At 36.0% G+C, this 20745-nt stretch overlaps 1 long non-coding RNA gene across 1 annotated transcript; it reads right to left on the bottom strand.

The window, feature by feature from the left end:
- Nucleotides 1-8203: 8203 nt before the first annotated feature.
- Nucleotides 8204-18865, bottom strand: LOC107657161 (uncharacterized). The gene is made up of 2 exons (XR_001630647.1): nucleotides 18759-18865; nucleotides 8204-8499 (listed from the first exon to the last, which is right to left on the bottom strand). It is a non-coding gene; the product is annotated as an uncharacterized LOC107657161 (long non-coding RNA).
- Between the last annotated feature and the right edge of the window lie 1880 nt (nucleotides 18866-20745).

The following is a 20745-nucleotide window of genomic DNA, read 5'->3' as shown; positions in this document are numbered from 1 at the left end:
CAAACAATCAGCTCTGCTCAGCTGCCCAGCTAAAAGAGCAACATGCTCTGACACTACTGTTTTTTCTTTCATGAGACTCAACTGAAATGGATGTTATAGTTTGTATTTATTTTCTGTGCATTTTTTTTCATCAGAAATTAACCTGTTTATCAGTTTCTAGTTTAGTGAATGATTAAAAACAATCTAGGCACAAAAGAATTCATTAAGTATGTATGTATCAAAAACTACTCTATATCAATACAAGACTATTTCTGCAAAATGATGATTGAACTTACAGTCTGACTTATTAAGCATTTGGGTCGTCCTTGTATTCCCATCCAGCCATGACAGGATAACACACTCTTTGTCTCAGTATTATGACGGCAATGAATGTACTCTAATGGTCTCTGTCTGTTCCTCTTACACACCTCTGCTCAGGGACACCTGCCACCAGTCGACCGCCTCTCCGTCCGCTCCCATCCCCCTCTCTTTCCTCTGCAGTTGAATAAGGGAGATCAAACGGTGGGCACATTGTTAAAGCCCATGTCACTGAAACACCTGTGCTCTGCATAGTACAGTTAAGTCACCTGGACTAAAACTGTACCTAATCATTTGTATTTCTGAAACAAAACTGTAAAAAGTGAAAATGTGCTGTTGTTATCTCAACCCTGAAAAAGCTGCCATATGAAATAATAGTCACAAAGTCACACGTGTTTTTGTATCATATTTAATACACCAGGCTTTTATGGCTCTTATATTATGATATAGGATAATATGGAGCTCATATTTAGAGGCCCAAACTGAGCCAAAAAGTAAGATGAAATTCTGATAGCTTCTAATGTAAATCAGTGAGATATAGCGGACTAACATTAAATAAGTTAAATACCAGTGATCATTCTATTTCTCCCAATAATATGGCTTAGATTATTTTTAAATGCTTAGTTTGATGATCAAAGCTCTGTAGTCTCCAAACATATAATGCAATGCAATACAATGATGATTGAGAGATGAACAAATAAACGTTCCTCAAAAGCCTGATGATCATATTTGATACTCACATTATTTTTATTTTTTTTTAAAGGATTTCCTGGATAATCAAATAAACCTAAGTTGCTTTAGTCCAGTAAGTGTTCGTCTTGAAATATTACAAACAATATAAAAGTGATTCTTATGTGCAAAAATCAGTAAAGCTTTCACAGAAAAAAAGACATGTGAACCACGTCCTGATATTTTTAACATTTTACTAAAAGGCCTTTTACTTTATACTAAAAAAGTATAAACTATCAATCAGACAACAGAAGGCACGCATTAGATTGTGTTCAACAGGTTTTTCAGCACATTTTGATCATGTTGATCATTTAGAGCAGTGGTTCCCAACCCTGGTCCTGGAGGCACCCCAACAATGCATGTTTTGCATGTCTCCTTAATCAAACACACCTGATTCAGATTATCAGCTCATTAGTAGAGACTCCAAGACCTGAAATTGGTGTGTCAGAGAAAAGAAATATGCAAAACGTGCAGTGTTGGGGTGCCTCCAGGACCAGGGTTGGGAACCACTGATTTAGAGGCCTTAAAAAATTGTTTCAAATATGAAATAATTTTATATGGTTAATGAGCTATTTCTATTTGCACTGACCCTTAAAGTAAACATGAAGGATTGTATTAGATGCATCAAAACAGAATGCATCAGGAATTGTTACAAAAGTTACAAAAAAAAGGTCTTGATCTCAGCCATAAAGAAAAGTCATTTTTTTAGGTGGAGTGATTCAATGACACATTACAAAGACAAACATTTTGTAATTTCCACCCTCTGGAATAATTCAAATTGATTCAACAGTTGTTGTTGTCCAGTGCTGTTATATTTAATTCTGCACTTCTGATCAGTGAAGGCTGCATGGTAAATATAAGAAGTGCACTGGTTCAACTCTTTAAGAGCTTCTCTGGATAGTGGGTTTGTGGTGACCCATGCATCGAGCACCTGGCCTCTGCATTGCTACCTGAACAGCAGTGCAATTAAGCATTTACCACCCTTGATTAAAACACACTCACACACGTACACACACGCGCGCCCGTTCACACGCTTGAACCGTCCCTGAACCCTTGCTGCCTCTTTAGTTACGGGATTTAGCAGATCGGCAGTTTGACACCAGATAAAATTCTTAAATTCCTTCTTTTTCTAAGTTTGTGTATTGGTGGCATCTTTTAACGTGGGAATGAATACGCTAGACAGCTTTAGCACAGGCTGCCGTGTGACCTCATTATAGGTGTGGAGCCAGACAAAAAAACAAAAAAAAAAAGCTTCTTAGGACACTTGCTCTTTTCACATGTTGCATTGTCTGCAACATCAAAAGCTCAATTGAGCAAAGCACCGTTCATCTGCAGCTTATTGCTGCCGGCTCACTTTGATTAGCTCACTTTCAGCCCACAATGGACATATCTTGTTGGAGTGAGACAAAGCTGATGCTTCAAATCCTTCAAAGCAGTGATCTGATGTATGCATCTGCCTCAAAATACAGTACAGATTGATTCATAGTTGAAAATGTGTTCCTAGTATTATTTTAGTCCTTTTTTTTTTTATTCATTAATGTGCATTAGAAATAGGCCTACTTTTTGGAACATCCTCAAATCATGATGGATTGCATGTTTGAGGTTTCATGAAGCTTTTGTGTGTCCTGTTAGACATATTCTGAAATGTTTGTCATTTTCAGTTAGTCCCAAATTGTTAAGCTGATAATTATATTTTTTATGAAAATAATATATAATGAATATGTATATTTAATTAGAAAATGGAAGCATTTCAGTTTTCCATATAGTGTCTCAGACTTTGCCAGTTTGATAGAATTAGAAATATCTAATTTAAATACCTAGTTATATTTCTAGTAAATGTCAAAAATTCATTGCCTCTTTTGTATTCTTCCTTACCGTTTTTGTCTGTTTTTTTATTTTATTGTATTGTATTTCTTTGTTTTTGTTTTTTGCACCCAACCCCCTTCCCCATCAAAACCTCATTACCCCTCTTGGTTATTTAAAGTGTTTGCTTGACTGACTGACAAATATTAATATTATTAATATATGCAAAACAGAATCTGTCTGTTTTGCAACAAGAGGCACATATACTGCCACCCGACCCAGAGCACTGATACACTTGGGGGACAGTCGCATCCAGTAAAGCTGAGATCACAGGGTCCCTTATGCAGCGTTCACTGCTTCCTATACTCTCTTAAAAATAAAGGTTCTTTATTGGTATCTATGGTTTTATGAAGAACCTTTAACATCCATGGAAACTTTGCATTACACGAAAGGTTGTTTACAGTTGAAAAAGGTTCTTTAGATCATTTAAAAAAAAAAGGTTCTTTTAAGAACTGTTCTCGGACAGGTTCTTTGGGAACCCAAAATTGTTCTTTCATGGCATCATGGCGAAAGTTCACTTAAAGGGGTCATATGATGTTGCTAAAAAGAACATTATTTTGTGTATTTGGTGTAATGAAATGTGTTTATGCGGTTTAAGGTTCAAAAAACACATTATTTTCCACATACTGTACATTATTGTTTCTCCTCTATGCCCTGCCTTTCTGAAACGCGTCGATTTTTACAAAGCTCATCGGTCTGAAAAGCGAGGTGTGCTCTGATTGGCCAGCTATCCAGTGCGTTGTGATTGGCCGAATACCTCAAGCGTGTGATGGAAATGTTACGCCCCTTACCATACTGTGATGCCTTGTCAGGCCAGAGCGAGGAGACAAAAACATTAAAACCCATTATAAACTAGGCGAGGTATATAGTACCCTGCGAAGTCTACTTTTGCAGCACACTTATGGTTGATTACAGCGCTAGTCAAGTGTCTTGTGGTTCATTAATATCCGCTGACGACATTTTGTGCAATGTGAACTTTAAAAGAAATGATCCATGTAAGTTTTGTCAGTTTTCAACTTTGAAGGTCTTGTTCTTAGGCAGAGCGTGTAAGAAGTCTTCCCATGACCATGACAATGAATTCCGAAAGCTGCTCGGATCAGTGTTCAATACCTCAAGACCAAAGCTTAATTACTAGTAGGAAGTAAATGCTGAATCTAGATCAGCAGCTGCGTGCTCCTTCACCTTCATTTACATTGTTTACATCAAATATGCTATGTCGTTTCTTAAATGATTTTACATTAAGCACATTTTAAATAAACAAAAGGAGTGTAATTTGTGGATTAAAACGTTTAATTACGGTTGCATTAAAAACGAGTTCAGCCAATTATGTGAAAATAAATTAAATATTCACATTTAAATCGACAAGCAACCGAAATCAACTCGAAACTAGCTTACAATGAGTTGACTTTTAGATGAACGAACCAATCTCTTGTAAACAGTGTAATTGTCACTGGATTTTATCTGAACATAAAAACGTTGACACTATCTGTGGAGACCTCATATGAGCTTTGTTTATTTTTATTTATGCCTATGCCTATTTATGATGCCTAATTAAGAATCCATAGCTCCTCAGGTCAAACTGTACTCAAAATATAATGCAATGCAATACAATGATGATTGAGAGATGAACAAATAAACGTTCCTCAAAAGCCTGATGATCATATTTGATACTCACATTATTTTTATTTTTTTTTAAAGGATTTCCTGGATAATCAAATAAACCTAAGTTGCTTTAGTCCAGTAAGTGTTCGTCTTGAAATATTACAAACAATATAAAAGTGATTCTTATGTGCAAAAATCAGTAAAGCTTTCACAGAAAAAAAGACATGTGAACCACGTCCTGATATTTTTAACATTTTACTAAAAGGCCTTTTACTTTATACTAAAAAAGTATAAACTATCAATCAGACAACAGAAGGCACGCATTAGATTGTGTTCAACAGGTTTTTCAGCACATTTTGATCATGTTGATCATTTAGAGCAGTGGTTCCCAACCCTGGTCCTGGAGGCACCCCAACACTGCATGTTTTGCATGTCTCCTTAATCAAACACACCTGATTCAGATTATCAGCTCATTAGTAGAGACTCCAAGACCTGAAATTGGTGTGTCAGAGAAAAGAAATATGCAAAACGTGCAGTGTTGGGGTGCCTCCAGGACCAGGGTTGGGAACCACTGATTTAGAGGCCTTAAAAAATTGTTTCAAATATGAAATAATTTTATATGGTTAATGAGCTATTTCTATTTGCACTGACCCTTAAAGTAAACATGAAGGATTGTATTAGATGCATCAAAACAGAATGCATCAGGAATTGTTACAAAAGTTACAAAAAAAAGGTCTTGATCTCAGCCATAAAGAAAAGTCATTTTTTTAGGTGGAGTGATTCAATGACACATTACAAAGACAAACATTTTGTAATTTCCACCCTCTGGAATAATTCAAATTGATTCAACAGTTGTTGTTGTCCAGTGCTGTTATATTTAATTCTGCACTTCTGATCAGTGAAGGCTGCATGGTAAATATAAGAAGTGCACTGGTTCAACTCTTTAAGAGCTTCTCTGGATAGTGGGTTTGTGGTGACCCATGCATCGAGCACCTGGCCTCTGCATTGCTACCTGAACAGCAGTGCAATTAAGCATTTACCACCCTTGATTAAAACACACTCACACACGTACACACACGCGCGCCCGTTCACACGCTTGAACCGTCCCTGAACCCTTGCTGCCTCTTTAGTTACGGGATTTAGCAGATCGGCAGTTTGACACCAGATAAAATTCTTAAATTCCTTCTTTTTCTAAGTTTGTGTATTGGTGGCATCTTTTAACGTGGGAATGAATACGCTAGACAGCTTTAGCACAGGCTGCCGTGTGACCTCATTATAGGTGTGGAGCCAGACAAAAAAACAAAAAAAAAAAGCTTCTTAGGACACTTGCTCTTTTCACATGTTGCATTGTCTGCAACATCAAAAGCTCAATTGAGCAAAGCACCGTTCATCTGCAGCTTATTGCTGCCGGCTCACTTTGATTAGCTCACTTTCAGCCCACAATGGACATATCTTGTTGGAGTGAGACAAAGCTGATGCTTCAAATCCTTCAAAGCAGTGATCTGATGTATGCATCTGCCTCAAAATACAGTACAGATTGATTCATAGTTGAAAATGTGTTCCTAGTATTATTTTAGTCCTTTTTTTTTTTATTCATTAATGTGCATTAGAAATAGGCCTACTTTTTGGAACATCCTCAAATCATGATGGATTGCATGTTTGAGGTTTCATGAAGCTTTTGTGTGTCCTGTTAGACATATTCTGAAATGTTTGTCATTTTCAGTTAGTCCCAAATTGTTAAGCTGATAATTATATTTTTTATGAAAATAATATATAATGAATATGTATATTTAATTAGAAAATGGAAGCATTTCAGTTTTCCATATAGTGTCTCAGACTTTGCCAGTTTGATAGAATTAGAAATATCTAATTTAAATACCTAGTTATATTTCTAGTAAATGTCAAAAATTCATTGCCTCTTTTGTATTCTTCCTTACCGTTTTTGTCTGTTTTTTTATTTTATTGTATTGTATTTCTTTGTTTTTGTTTTTTGCACCCAACCCCCTTCCCCATCAAAACCTCATTACCCCTCTTGGTTATTTAAAGTGTTTGCTTGACTGACTGACAAATATTAATATTATTAATATATGCAAAACAGAATCTGTCTGTTTTGCAACAAGAGGCACATATACTGCCACCCGACCCAGAGCACTGATACACTTGGGGGACAGTCGCATCCAGTAAAGCTGAGATCACAGGGTCCCTTATGCAGCGTTCACTGCTTCCTATACTCTCTTAAAAATAAAGGTTCTTTATTGGTATCTATGGTTTTATGAAGAACCTTTAACATCCATGGAAACTTTGCATTACACGAAAGGTTGTTTACAGTTGAAAAAGGTTCTTTAGATCATTTAAAAAAAAAAGGTTCTTTTAAGAACTGTTCTCGGACAGGTTCTTTGGGAACCCAAAATTGTTCTTTCATGGCATCATGGCGAAAGTTCACTTAAAGGGGTCATATGATGTTGCTAAAAAGAACATTATTTTGTGTATTTGGTGTAATGAAATGTGTTTATGCGGTTTAAGGTTCAAAAAACACATTATTTTCCACATACTGTACATTATTGTTTCTCCTCTATGCCCTGCCTTTCTGAAACGCGTCGATTTTTACAAAGCTCATCGGTCTGAAAAGCGAGGTGTGCTCTGATTGGCCAGCTATCCAGTGCGTTGTGATTGGCCGAATACCTCAAGCGTGTGATGGAAATGTTACGCCCCTTACCATACTGTGATGCCTTGTCAGGCCAGAGCGAGGAGACAAAAACATTAAAACCCATTATAAACTAGGCGAGGTATATAGTACCCTGCGAAGTCTACTTTTGCAGCACACTTATGGTTGATTACAGCGCTAGTCAAGTGTCTTGTGGTTCATTAATATCCGCTGACGACATTTTGTGCAATGTGAACTTTAAAAGAAATGATCCATGTAAGTTTTGTCAGTTTTCAACTTTGAAGGTCTTGTTCTTAGGCAGAGCGTGTAAGAAGTCTTCCCATGACCATGACAATGAATTCCGAAAGCTGCTCGGATCAGTGTTCAATACCTCAAGACCAAAGCTTAATTACTAGTAGGAAGTAAATGCTGAATCTAGATCAGCAGCTGCGTGCTCCTTCACCTTCATTTACATTGTTTACATCAAATATGCTATGTCGTTTCTTAAATGATTTTACATTAAGCACATTTTAAATAAACAAAAGGAGTGTAATTTGTGGATTAAAACGTTTAATTACGGTTGCATTAAAAACGAGTTCAGCCAATTATGTGAAAATAAATTAAATATTCACATTTAAATCGACAAGCAACCGAAATCAACTCGAAACTAGCTTACAATGAGTTGACTTTTAGATGAACGAACCAATCTCTTGTAAACAGTGTAATTGTCACTGGATTTTATCTGAACATAAAAACGTTGACACTATCTGTGGAGACCTCATATGAGCTTTGTTTATTTTTATTTATGCCTATGCCTATTTATGATGCCTAATTAAGAATCCATAGCTCCTCAGGTCAAACTGTACTCAAAGTACAGACTTTAATAGGCCAATGAAGAGCCTAAATTGTTCAGAGAAAAGGCAGGCTGAGAGCGTCAGACTTGAGTCGGTGACTCCGGTTGGCTGTCCTGTTGGTGTGGGCGGCTGTTAGCGTCTCCAGGCATGGCAGCCTGTGTTTGCAGTTGTCCCTAACAGCGCCGACCGACTGCAGCCCAAACACCTGTGTTTGCTTTTGCGCTCACTCCCCCAATCTTCTCGGTGCAGGTCACATGATCGGCAGATAGCCCCGGCACCATGGGAATACAAAAGCAGGGGCTTTTAGCACAGTTAATCATTAATGTCAGGCTTGCTTGTGCCCCTCTCTCTTGACGTTGCAGATGTGAATGTTATCTTGCTCATGCATCCAGGTTAGACTTGACTGAGGGTAGCTGCAGGTGAACGTGACTGATGGAAAGGGTTGAACCAGCAGTTGCCAAATGAAGGGGCGTGGCACGACGGTGAAGATGACTGCTGATTGGTTCAGATCTAAAAAGAGAAGCATATTCAACATGATTAGAGTGTAAAATATTTGTAAAGTATATATATATCTATAATAATAGAATTGAAGGGAGAATGTGTAAATATACTCACACATAGCATGATATTACAAGAATACACATTTTTGGTGACTAAAAATCTGTATTCCAGAAAACACATTGAAATATAATGTTAAAAATATTGCAGCAACCACTGGGTTTGACATGGTAACTGAGAAATTGGAAGCGATAATAGAAGTTAAAGTCATCTGTGCTAACATGGACCACATCCATCTTTAAGGAATTAAGTTGGCTAAACCACAATCCTGTACTGAAAAGATACTGAGATTGTACTTCTGCCCAAACTTGTTATTGGTTATTCCACAGACCCCAACTACCCCCATACAATTCCCTGATGCACATACACTCTTAACATTAAAGGTTCTAAAAGGGGACATGCCATAGAAAAATCATTTTGGGATACCCAAAGAACCTTTCAGTGCACGCTTCTTAAAAGAACCATCATTTCCTTAGTGTAAAGAACATTTTAATCATCAAAAGAACATTTTCACTTTAAAGAATCTTTTTGTGGAATGGAAATTTCCAATTTCCATCCATTTAACATTTCCTTGGATGTTAAAGGTACTTCATGGAACCATAGATACCTTTATTTTTAAGAGTGTGGACATATTGTTGGGTTTAACATACATTCAAGATAGGTTTTCATAGGTAACGGAGTTGTAGTATGTCCAAAGTTAATCATTCCTATCAAAAATTTTAGGCAGAGGTTAAAAAAAACAAGTAAAAGTACTCAGCATAGTTCTACCCTGGCTATATAAATGTAGGTCTGAGGATCAAATTTGTATGTGAGTTACCTGTGCATTGCCATTGTATATACTTTTTATAGTAGAATTATTTGCTTTATTATTATTATTGAATTGAAATATGTGCAATCTAAGGAAAAGGCAAACCTTTAACTTAAATTATATGCAGAAACATCACTGAACCCCCAATGTTTAGACATCCTACCAGATTTACACCACAAACTGTGTGTTTGTTCACCCTGGACGCTAATGATAAGAGCTTGGAACATGAGTTCACCACAGAAATCACTAGTTAACCAGAGCAAAAAGCGGATTATGAGGCATATTTCCTGAGCCCGGGCCAATGGGGAAATAAATAGTCCATTTGTTGAGTCAGAGCAGGCCCTAACCGTAGTGCGCTTTAAACAAAGGTGTCTGTTTACCAGCAGCAGGTAGAAGATGGATAGCTGGTTAAACATTGCTGGCATACCTGGCCGGTGCCATGGGCCGGTCAATGAGACCTACTGAGGGGACATTGTGTGGCTGAGTCTTATCTCTGGTGTACTCTTTGAGACCAGACCTGTGAGTAAGAGCGAAAGGAAGCTTTGAAGAGATACAGATTATAATGTTTGGGCTTTGAGCTAATGTGTATAGCCAAGCTGTTATCATTTAGCATTTCTCAAAAGAATTTGGAAGGAAATTGTTGGAAATATATGGAATTATGAAGCAGAGTGGGTTTAGTTGAAAAAGTTGACAAATGCAAAACATTTTCAATGTTCTTTAAGAGCTTGACTAGTGGTCATCTTTTTACCTGTTTTACTTTTATTTTTAAATAATAACAAACAATATATATGCTTTGTATGTGTGTGCGCGCGTGCGTGCGTGTGTATATATATATATATATATATATATATACACCTCATTACTAAAGAATCTGAGCAAACTTTTAAGATATGCAGTTCCAAGTTTTGGAAATTGTCAATTCTTCAGAAATGGTCATTTCGCTTTTGATGTGAATGGCCATTTCAGTTTAAGATGCCATTTATTTATAATATAATATTGATTTACTTTGAATGTAAAAACTTAGGAAATGCAGTTTTATACATAAATCCATCATCAGATCAAATTATTCAGTTCTGGAAAATTGGCCAAATTTAACAGAATACAAGAATAACAGACATACCTGGCCCTTAATTTTATTTCATCTTTTCCCGCATTTCTCACAGCCTAATATCTAAATAAACGTATTACTCAAGCCTTTCACAGCTCATGGTCTCTCATTTAATGCATTACCAAAATACTGTATCACTTTTACGTTTATTTTAGCAAGTCTCACTTGGGTATATGTAAAAGTCCTTCAGCAGGGTGTGTTTTTATTCGTGGGTGTTCCCATAGCCGTATCCTTGGCATGTTTCCGGTACTTGCTAATCACCCAGATTTTGTGTGTTTCATCTTATATGAGTCAGTCGTTCTCAGCCGTTTCTGTACAGTAGAGATCTGAGTCGTGTTTCAACACAGCGATTCTCAGCACCCATAAATTACACAGTGGTGGCAACTTAAAGAAGTGCTGAACAGCCATGAACAAAGCTTTACTTTACTATCAGTGAAGCGTAAGACTGCACCATCCCATACACGACCTGTTCACACACACTCACACAGACGTGAATGCATACACACTTCCACTCACAAACTTACATATAAAAAAACATAAAACACAAATGAATCTTTTTACCTTATTTTTCAAAGCCACTGAGGGTATTATTCTTATTTTGGGTTTCATTAAATTCCAACATCCTTGTGACCGAAATCTGTCATCTTTTATGATATCCCATAGCTTAAACCAGCTAATAAACTTTCTTAAACTAATACATTAGTATTAGTCCATGAGTCATGACTGCCTAATATGTCCATATTTCCATATTATTTTTCTGATTTGTCCACTAGATTAGAGAATATAAAATACTGTGGTAAGAACAAAAAAAAATAAATCAGTGGTGGACCTACTTTACTTTAAGCTGACTTTTAAAAGCTGCTGTGTGTGATGTACATAGAAAAAACACTCAAAAAAGAGTATCAAAAAAGTGAACACAAAAGAACAGAATGCATACTGCAGTGTAAAACACATATGTGGTCAGTTAACCTAAAAATGACAGTTAAATATATAGTCAAAAGTCTAAAATATTACTCAGTATGACTGAAACAAACTGATAACATTAGGTTGCGTTTTAAGGGTTAGATCAGACAGAAATAGGGAATAATGGTAGCAGTTATATTGGTAACAAATTACAATAAGTTCTCACTTGTTAACATTAATTAGAACAACAATTAGTTAGAACAACAGTCATGAATCTTAGTTCATGTTCAATATATTTTTAAGAGCAAAAATTGTATCTGTTAACATTAATGGACTCAAATGAACAAGCAATGAACAATTGTATTTTTATTAACTAACATTAACTAAGGTTAACAAACACTATAAAAATATACTGCTCAGCACTAGTTTGTGTTAATGCATGAACTAATGTTAACAAATGATACCTTATCATAAAGTGTTAGCATTATGTTTACTACTTTTTATGGTGTGCAATCACAACAAAGAAGCACATGAGCTCTGGAACAGGCTTTTTCTTTCCGAGCAGCCATTGCATTGTCATCCCTCTTTCTTATTTACTGATCAAAGTAGTCATGTGCATAGATTTCTTTTGTTACCACTCATTTGTGAAACACATCAGAGATCAGAGAGCTACTGTATCATTAGCACACAGCCCATATCAGAACCCTTATACTAGACAAGATAAGGCATTGCCCTCAAACCGCAGTCTTGACCCCCTTTTTGCCTCAGCCGTCCCCCTTAAATGAGAGCACATGCAGAGGTGAAGCCCGGCCACGGAAATATATACACGCAATATGAGCGTGTTTGTTCCCGAAATTGAGAAAATCCATGCAAAAGTATCTAAATGACCATGCAGTACAACGTACAATGAGAATTAAACACATGGGGCAGCTGGACTCTTATCTGAACGAAACCCAGCAACAAAGGAGCCCTAAGACTAAGAGGCTTGATGCATGGGAAAGCTATGGGCCAGCTATTGTGACTGCCCTTCTGCTGAGCAAATAGTCCAAACTGTTCATTCCCCGTCTTCCATTCTCTCGCCGGCACATTGTTTGTGTCCTTGCATTTCATTCGGCAAGGAAGATTGCTCTCAGGCCCAGTGAGCAAACAGTCCAGAAAAGAGCCGGCTATCTTCTGCTGTTCCCAGGAGAACTAGCATTTTGATTTGGGCTCCAAGCTGTCAGAGGATTGGAGAGTTGATGTCAGGGTGCCTGAATTAATTGCTTTAAGCCGAGGAGGGGGCTGACTGCGTTTATCGCCAACTGTTCAGTAAGACGTTTCCTAGCAATTATGCCCTCGACTTCGGCCGTGAGCTCCTCAATTGTCGGCGATTATATTTTAGAGATGCAGGATGCCGCAGGACTCGGTTAAGGATCTGGACTAAATAAACTTAAACGTATCTGTGTGTACGGTTATTATTCTTGTCGGACATGGTGAGAAGTCATTAAGAACGAAATTGAAATTCAGATTCTGCTGGATATTACACTAGCAGAAACATCAAATCACACAGCCTGTTCTGTTGGCATTTTCTGTTTCAGGTCAAAAGCAATTCAAACTGTGCTTTTCCTTTTGGAAAGAGAAATAGTAGTGTCTATTTTTCCAAGTGCAATATTCTTCCAAGCCAAACAACAATTCCTTAATGCCACAAAGGACATATAGCTGTTGCTTCAAGTACCATTTAACAGCTGAAATTAATTGTAAAACGTATTGTGTTCTTGTCCGTTACCTTCAAAGGGCACCTCAAATGCTAAATAATTCATCTTCCCTATTCCCATCTTTCCCTTTTTCTATAGCTTCCACCGAGAGAGCATTTGCATCGTAAAGGCAATGTGAGTCTTAACCTGTCGCATAAAAGGCACATGGATTTGTTTAGATTATGACTCGCCTCTCATATATGTCTCACTGCTCATATCCATCACCTGATTTGCTTCAAAGGTGGCATCATGGCAAGGCATCCTCCAACAATGCTTTGTTTTGCATGTAAAAATGTCTCTGTGGATGATTTGCATTGGTATATTGCACTGGTTGTAGAACGGTCTATGGGAAGAGTGACCTCAAAGATGAGTTGAGCCTTTTAAACGTCCTAATTCACAGTTATGGTAACGGTTGTTGCTAGTAATGTTGCCTGTACCAAACATACATAGCCTGTACCTCTTTTCTTTGTTAATTCTGTTGTTTTTTTAACAACACTCTGTGTTAGAGTGCAACAGTCAGGTTCCGGAAGTAAAATAAATCCACTCATTTTTTTCCATAGGGAGATTGATTTTTAATGAAAACTTATAAACCTGTAAAGACAAAAAGGTTGTGAGCTCTGAGGTTGTTAATCAATTGGATAAGCTTTTGTTAAAGCCAGTTTTCAACTTTTAATTTTTTATTTCACCTTATTTTTAAAAGAATCGTGTACTAACAATAAACTATCCATTTTATATATATATATATATATATATATATATATATTGTTTCTCTAGATATAATCAACAGCTTAAAATCAACAGCCAAAAAAATCAATAGTTTTATATTTCACCATCATTTTTAATTCAATAATGTTAGTTGCAATGCTTCAAGTAATTGTTTATATATATATATATATATATATATAATCGATTAAGTAAGCAGTCTTTTACATTTATTTTTATTAATTTATTTATTAGATTTTTAAATCCTTTCAAATAGGTTTTTTTTTTTTTTTTTTTCCTTCAAATTAAACTTTGCAGTGTTGTGATTCATCTTGTAGCTCGTTGGTTTGGTTCATGGCTTATAACATTTTAACAAAGTTTTAAATCCCATGGGGAAAAGGGAGTGGAAAAAATACATCCGGGACCATTGCCGCTGAAAAAGTGGACGAACACCAATGCACTCAGTTTCGTGTGTTTAAATGCATCTTTTCAAGGTACTTTAAATCATGCTTCAGAACTGTTGATATGCTATTCATGGGAATCAGCATTTGCGTTGCTTTGGTATTACAGTTAAACGCACTCTTCCGATGGTTATTATAGTTTTTAATCTGGCTAAGGGGCCTCGTTAACATTATCACTAATTGATGCTATTGACATCGCTTCTGTAAATTGGAAAACAAAAATATGCTTGCAGATAATAAATCATCCAAAACAATGAGGAAAGCTCTTGATCTGACAGGAAATTGAATTAAACTGCCTGCTATGTGGCTGTCAGCACGAGGAGAGGGGTTAAACATTGTGTGTCAGGGGACCACTACTGTGTAGCATCTGAGAGTAATCTGTTCTAACGTACCAGAGGCTCCTCCGGGCTTTTTAACAGGCAACACCCAGACATTAATCTCTTTGTGATAAATGCATTTATACTGGATTAAATTGAAGACTGCCTTTAGTTTGAGAAAGGGTTGATGGATTATTTAGGTCTGAGTTGAGGGACTCTTGCTGTGGAGTCTCTGGGGACAGTGTGGGTAGAGATCCTGGATATGTATTTACTAGTAGGTTAAATCGGATTTGATCAAATGAAAGAACATCAATTGGTATTTGCTCTCCCATCATGTTTTCTCATGTCTACATTTGTTAAGTGGTTTACCCAACAAATAGTTTGAATGTAAAAATGAATACTGTTCATATATAAAGGAGCTTTATAAACTGTCTTCTTTGTCAAGTTCCACATTGCGACATAAAGAAGCATCACTACAAAACTCTTAAATCCTGCAGCCAGATTATTTGTATGTGTGTGCTTATTCTCCATGAATGTTTGAGGAAAAAGATTCTCATGAATGTCGCATGAGTATGTCCATCACCCTCTAAACTACAAGCTCCTCAATGTTGAAAAGAATATATAAATAAAAGCAGAAATCACCTTTGTGACATACTCCTCTCACGTACAATAAATTGGACATGCTCTATCTTGGAATAACCTGTCGCCTTTACCATTTCGGCACTGGGAACATATGCAGGACACAATCTGATTCGCTTTTGTTATGCAGGGAATCACGCTGGGGCATCTGGGCTTGTTTGCCTTTGGTGAGAAATGGAGATTGGTTTGGAGGTCTGAATGAATTGCTGGCGTCTGTGTTTATTGCTTTCATTAAGATTTAATGAGTCAAGTGTCCTTCCCAGTGACTTAGATTTTACCCACAGCATTTGACCACAGGAAATGTTGGGCAAGTCTGTGAACTATTGGCATCTGTACCATGTAGACATGTTTGTTAATGTAAGTGCATAGGAAATAGCATAGCTGACATCAACATTGTCATTTCTTATACTTATTTCACCCATAAAATGGAATCTGGCATTTATCCAGGCAATTTTATCCCTAAAAGATGCTGATGTTTAAGCAGTGAATCAGGCGAATGGGTTTGTTGAATGGACATGTGGTTTGGGCTGTACGTCTCAGCAAGAATTTCACACCAAGCTGTTGGATGAGTGGGAACACAGGCCTGAACCATTACACTCTAACACTATTTCCGCTGCATTCGCCATGATTCTCCGACCACAACACCTTGACAGCATGTAGGCCATTTAACAACAGCTCCTAGACAATCATACAGCCTTTTTAAGATAAAGAATAACAGACAATGTTCTTATTCAGAGTGTCTGAAGGGTTGGGCATGTACATGACATTAAAAGCAATGTAAGATAAAAAAAATTAAATAAAAAAGATTCATTTCAAAACAATGCCACCTATTCATCCTATTAATTACTATAGTAAATTGCTCAAGAAATGCTCATGAGTGTTTTGTTTTTTTTTAACTAATCAGCTCATATGGTATTGATATAGTAATGACAAACTTAACCAGCTTGAACAGCTCCAACAACATATTTACGTCACGTTAAGAGTTTACATAACATGCATTGTCTTATAACATTTCATTAGAGGTCAAAAAACATGCATTTCTCCAGCCAAAGAAATGTGCACTTCTATGGTGAATTAGATAAGAAAGCATGAGTCATTTGATCATTTGCTGTGTTGAATGTCTCAGAACAAATGTACATTTGATCAGGTTATTGACTTAAAGAAGCAGAGGTGTATATGCTTTTAATATTGCTCAGATTATACCATTTAAATTGTTCATATATAATTGCATTTACACAGGTGACTAAGAACAAGTAGTGCAATTAATTGTAAAGGTAATATAAAAGCATACTCCACATTTTATGATATTAAAAAGAAAAGAAAAAAATGATAAATGTATAAAAAGCTATTGTTACTTATTCGTTGTTATTTTGGGGGAAACTGTCCTTTTTCCAAAGTAGCCTATACGCAACCAGTTCAAGGTCATCTTTAGGAAATAAAGCGTGTGCTCTCCAATGTTTTCTGTCTGACTTTGTTATGCATGTAGAGCAATTAATACATTTGAAGTACGATCAACAACATTGAAAAAATAATAAAGATATATGGTTTAGATTGTATTGCAATTTAAATGGAAAATAGCTTTATAAACCATTTTATTTCACCGAGCATTAGTATGCAACTTCAAAAAAATATTCGTGGAAATATAATATGGAATATTTCATATTGTTATTGTTTTTTATGTGTATTTAGCCAATTAATATTTTATCATAATCTGTTTAACGGGAAAATTGTGCACTAGTTCTACATGTAATCGTAGCCTATATATTGCGCAGCGTTTAAAAAAGTCTTAAAGACTATTACAAAGACTAGCCTAATCCTATTCGGCATATTGCAGTGAAACTGCCTTTCTAACTTTAGGGCGTAGATTAGGCGTCTGTGTGGAGCATTAATATAGTGTGGGACAGCAGCAGGATTAAGAGTATTTGGTGTTAAATCGGGGTAGTGCGAATGGTCCCTCCCCAGCAATGGGTTAAAGCGGCATTACAGCTTGTAAAATGGGTGTCCCGCAGATCTCCCTGGAGACCAGCTCCACTTGGGTGTTCCAGGACTGAGCAGAGAGCAAAATACGTGCTAAAGCCATTTAGATGCCACCATACACTGTCATGCAGTTGGGATCAGACTATTTTCTATGTTCTGTTTTTTTTTTTTTTTTTCGTTCCAAAATTTGTTAATTTTTTGGTTTAGGTGACAGTGTCAGTCGTTAATGTGCATTTAATTCAACCCAAAGAAATAAAAATAAATCAAAGTTTCATTCCCATTCATGTAATTGTCCATTACGAATGATTTGTTAATCATATTTGGCCTGCATTATGTTTGTATGTGACGTTGCTACTTATGAACGTTTAGGCGATGCCCATAGCTTTATACTCCTAATGAGAATTTTGAGGATCAGTTGTTTACATTCCGACTTTCATTTGCAGTATGATATGCAAATTGGACAACTCCGACGAAAAGCAATTAAACAGGGTTACCTAAGTGAGAAGGAGAAACACGCTAGGGAAAAGCTGATCTCGTTGCTATAACAACAATAATAGTTCGATTTTTAGGTCTTGATTTAATTCGTTTTAACTTACAGCTTTTTATAACACTATATATATATATATATAAATATAAACCAAATATAAATACATTTTAGATCTTACTTTTTTATATTGCATCCTTGAAAGTAGCCTACTCTATCTAAAAGAAGCTTGGACCTTTTTATCCCAGGCCTCCTGTCTTAGATACTCGCATAGTCACAAGTAAATATGGGTAATATAATGATAATTATAATTATAATGATGATGATGAATTATTATTATTATTATTATTACTATTAACCTATTATTATTATTATTATTATCGTAGTTGATGTTGATGATGGTGATGGTGATGATGATGATGATTTTTTTTTAACATTGTACAGAATCAACAGAAACAATCTGAGTAGCTACCGCTCCTTTATTCTTTTATTTACGTTGTGAGTGTAAACCTGATCTTTCTATAAATTTCCATGGTAAGACTTATTTTGTCTGATGTCAAACATTAGGTCTACCTAGGATGCCGCAGATTGTATACTTATGTTGGTGGCTGTTGTTTTAACGATGTAAAATTCGTCGAATTTTCTTCTTGGTTGTCGAAAATAATATAATTTGTAGAACGTTTCGCTTTCGTTACATGGGAGTCTTGTACGAGCGCAATTTGGTTGCAAAGCCTATGCGTTTATCTCGATAACAAGTTTGTCCGATTTAAAAAAAAAACACTAAAGTGTATCTGAGAACTCCATTTGATGGGCTGCGTTTATTGGCACGGCGAAACCTGTGCAAGTCTTCTGCATTATCACTGATATCAATCAGCTGGAATAGCCATCTGACAGTCGGCTGAAAGAGCCCCTTAACATCAGCACTCGAGCTGTGTCTGTTCAAGCGTTGAACTATATTGCCGCGAAATCAAAGTTGCACGCACAAACCTCCAATATGAAATCCTTATTAAGCCAAACACACGCAGCATGCATCGAAAGCCTCAGCAGCGAGCTGGATTTAATCATAAAAATGTTCGTACCTGGAGCCTGCAGAACGGTATCGGAGCCTCTCCCGCTGCCTTCTGCACAGGGCTGGAAGCCTCGCGGCATTTATTTGAGCTCAAACTCTGTCACTGTTGACTTTAGCAACAAAGCAAAGATTTCACTGCCCCGCTAGTTTAAAAAAAAAAAGATTATTTTACCAAGATATCGATCAGTGCGCTATAAAAATTCAGCCTAGCATTATGTCTAAAACGAGGGGCAGCGAAATTTAATTTCTGTGTAAATGTACCTAGAAGTGACGTGCTCTTATTCAAAGTTTACACTCGTGTGATTTGATTGCTCATGTACACATCCTATATGTATTAATGCCGCCTTTTTCATTGTTTACCCGTTTTTGTTTAATCGCAGGATCATGGGGGTTTGAAATACAATGGAATGGACTGAGAACTAAAAACACAGAGGTAACAAAACCAGGCCTTCTTTGCCATTATTCAAGTTGAAGGAGAATTCACATAGTGTACACATTCATGTGATACCCCAGGGGGATGATTTGTTGGCCACAGATGACTTCTTGATCTGTAAGTTTACTATTAAAAGGAGAAAGCCTGTAACACAGCTTCCTTCTGTGTGTCGGACCAGCAATGCGAGGCCTGTCAAATATGCCCTTCTACTTAAACATTTCTGTTTCTGGTTTTAGTTCAGACTTATTTTTCCTGTTATTTTATTATTATTATTATTATTTCTTTTATTATTTTATTTTTTTACATCAGAGGCGTCTCAAGTCGTAAAGAAACGAGAGACTTCGTAAAGATGAAAGAAGATATTATTATTATTATTATTTATTTATTTATTTATTTATTTTACATCAGAGGCGTCTCAAGTCGTAAAGAAACGAGAGACTTCGTAAAGATGAAAGAAGATATTATTATTATTATTATTTATTTATTTATTTATTTATTTTACATCAGAGGCGTCTCAAGTCGTAAAGAAACGAGAGACTTCGTAAAGATGAAAGAAGATATTATTATTATTATTATTATTCGGTTGTTAAATTTAAATACATGCTAGGTTTCATCAAATATTTGTTGCAAAACTGGTGAGCTGTTTTAATGAATACAGCCTATATTTCATGATATTTTTCATTTTTAAATCAAAAGGGTCTCGCGTCTAATTCGTAAACAAGAGAATTTCTAAAGATGACAAAAAGATGTTGCTGAACTCAGACATGGGCTCGGTTTTTTTTATATAACTCATTTAAAACTCTTATGTCATCATATATATATATATATATATATATATATATATACCCTGCATGTATAAATAAATATATATAATTATATAGATTATGCAAATAATTTGTCGTCTTTGACGTGGGTTTCTAAACACAACGCTACATTTTATTGTCGTGATAATAGATTTGAAGTGAGTTATCGCTTTTTTACTTAAAATGCAATGCATCTTTCAAGGCATTCGAATATAACTAATAGTGATTATTTCGGCAATTTATGAATGTTTTGAAAAGTTTGTAATTAAAAGCATTTTAGCTTATTTCATTTATCAGGAAAAACAATTCTTTTTCTGTTTTTATTGTTGATTTATTACAGTTTTTTTGAATGGCTAAAACACGTTTCTTGAAACCATCACTCATTTTCTCAAAACCTTAAACACAAATCCAAATACTCAAAACTAAATTCACGAAACCTCTGACTCTTGCATCAAAATCAAACAATCACTGCAAAACCATTTCACTTGCACTCAAAATCAAACGGTGCTCTCAGATCACACACACATGAGTCAATAAAATAAACACTACAGAGCATTCATTAGACACTACAGAGAAAAATGGAGAACACAGCATCCAGAACATTACAGAAAAAAGTATATTGTATTGAGTACATTTTGCAATTCTGTAAAAAAGTATAGTAATTGCAACTGAGTAAGGTGAATATATTGTTTAGGCCTACTGTATGCATTGCAAGAATAATATTGTGCTGAATATTGAATAGTACTGAATGTTTGTATATA

Source organism: Sinocyclocheilus anshuiensis, unplaced genomic scaffold, assembly GCF_001515605.1.
Source record: "Sinocyclocheilus anshuiensis isolate Anshui unplaced genomic scaffold, SAMN03320099.WGS_v1.1 scaffold1891, whole genome shotgun sequence".
NCBI lineage: Eukaryota > Metazoa > Chordata > Actinopteri > Cypriniformes > Cyprinidae > Sinocyclocheilus > Sinocyclocheilus anshuiensis.
The sequence above is the reverse complement of the archived record's forward strand: the minus strand, read 5'-3'. Positions and strand labels throughout refer to the sequence as shown.